This window comes from Salvelinus sp. IW2-2015, linkage group LG11, assembly GCF_002910315.2.
Source record: "Salvelinus sp. IW2-2015 linkage group LG11, ASM291031v2, whole genome shotgun sequence".
In the NCBI taxonomy this organism is placed as follows: Eukaryota; Metazoa; Chordata; class Actinopteri; order Salmoniformes; family Salmonidae; genus Salvelinus; species Salvelinus sp. IW2-2015.
Window position 1 is genome coordinate 32,895,361 of NC_036851.1, and position 1,970 is coordinate 32,897,330.

Sequence of the window (1,970 nt, forward strand, 5' to 3'; positions counted from 1 at the left end):
TTATTTTTCTCAAATTTGATTACATCTCTGTTAGTGAGCATTTCTTTGCCAAAAGAATCCATCCACTGGACAGGTGGCATATCAAGAAACTCATTAAACAGCATGATCATTACACAGGGGCACCTTGTTTGGGACAATAAAAGTTCACAGTTGTCACAACACAATGCCACAGATATCTCAAGTTGAGGGAGCGTGCAATTGGCATACTGACTGCAGGAATGTCCACCAGAGCTGTTGCCAGGGAATTGAATGTTAATTTCTCTACCACAAGCCACCTACAATGTAGTTTTAGAGAATTTGGCAGTATGTCCAACCGGCCTCACAACCGTAGACCACGTGTAACCAAGCCAGCCCAGGAACTTCACATCCGGCTTCTTCACCTGCAGGATCGTCTGAGACCAGCCACCCAGACAGCTGATGAAACTGGGTTTGCACAACCAAATAATTTCTGCTCAAACTGTCTCAGGGTAGCTCCTCTGCATGCTCGTCGTACTCACCAGGGACTTGACCTGACTGCAGTTCGGCGTCGTAACCGACTTCAGTGGGCAAATGCTCACCTTCGATGGCCACTGGCGAGGTGTGCTCTTCACAAATTAATTCTGATTTTATATGTATGGCACGTGTGGGCGAACGTTTTGTTGATGTCAACGTTATGAACAGAGTGCCCCATGGTGGGGTTATGGTATGGGCAGGCATAAACTAGACACAATGAACACAACTGCATTTTGTCGATGGCAATTTCAATGCACAGAGATACCGTGATGAGATCCTGAGGCCCATTGTCGTGCCATTCAGCCGTCGCCATCACGTTTCAGGATAATGCACAGCCCCATGTCGCAAGGATCTGCACACAATTTCTGGAAGCTGAACATTTCCCAGTTCTTCCATGGCCTGCATATTCACCAGACATGTCACCCATTGAGCATGTTTGGGATGCTCTTCATTGACATTATGTTCCAGTTCCTGCCAATATCCAGCAACTTCGCACAGCCATTGAAGAGGACTGGGACAACATTCTACAGCCTGATCAACTCTATCTATGCGAAGGAGATGTCGAGCTGCATGAGGAAAATGGTGGTCACACCAGATATGGACTGGTTTTCTGATCCACACCCCCCTACCTTATTTAAAAMKGTATCTATGACCAACAGATGCATATCTGTATTCCCAGTCATGTGAAATCCATGGATTAGGGCCTAATGAGTTTATTTCAATTTGACTGATTTCCTTATGAATTGATGCATTTATTTAGATACAAATATGGAAAGAAATAGCTAAGCATCAGTGCGAGCTGAATAATACAATTTTTAATATTTTATTGGAAGATTAGAATGTTAACAGTAGGGCTTGTTGACATGTATAGTAGGAGTTGTTTTTGGATGATATAATCCTACATATTTAATTGAAAGTAGCAAATATCTCATGTATCATGTTTAGCCCACTCACAGTACACCTGTGGATTATTATTCTCAGCCATTATAATCCTGTTATTCTTCAGATAATTAAATATTCTTGTCCATGGGACTCACAGATATTAAATGCCTACTTGAGTTAGGATAGCTTCTACACTGAGAAAATACAGACAACATACTTGTGGGAACAAATTATTTTATTTCTTATGCAAACTGCAACGCATTAATCATATTTACCCAAAGGAGGAAAAAAGTTGAATGATACCCGTGGCAGTTAATTCACACAGTTCCTTATGTTAGCCATGTTGCAAGTCAAATATCACTTTCAACCTGCAGCCTACAAGGGCGATCTATAGGTTCTATAGTATAGAACCATTTCTAAGCACAAACAGCTCAGACAAACTGAACTCAAATTAACAATTCAGTTATTGCTCAGATAAATAATATTAGCTCTACAAGAGAAGAAAAAGGGTTCACATTGTTGTTCAGATGCATGTACAAAAACTGGGTTCCAAAAATGTTGTCCAATTGACTTCTTCTGGTTGAAAAATCCCTGCA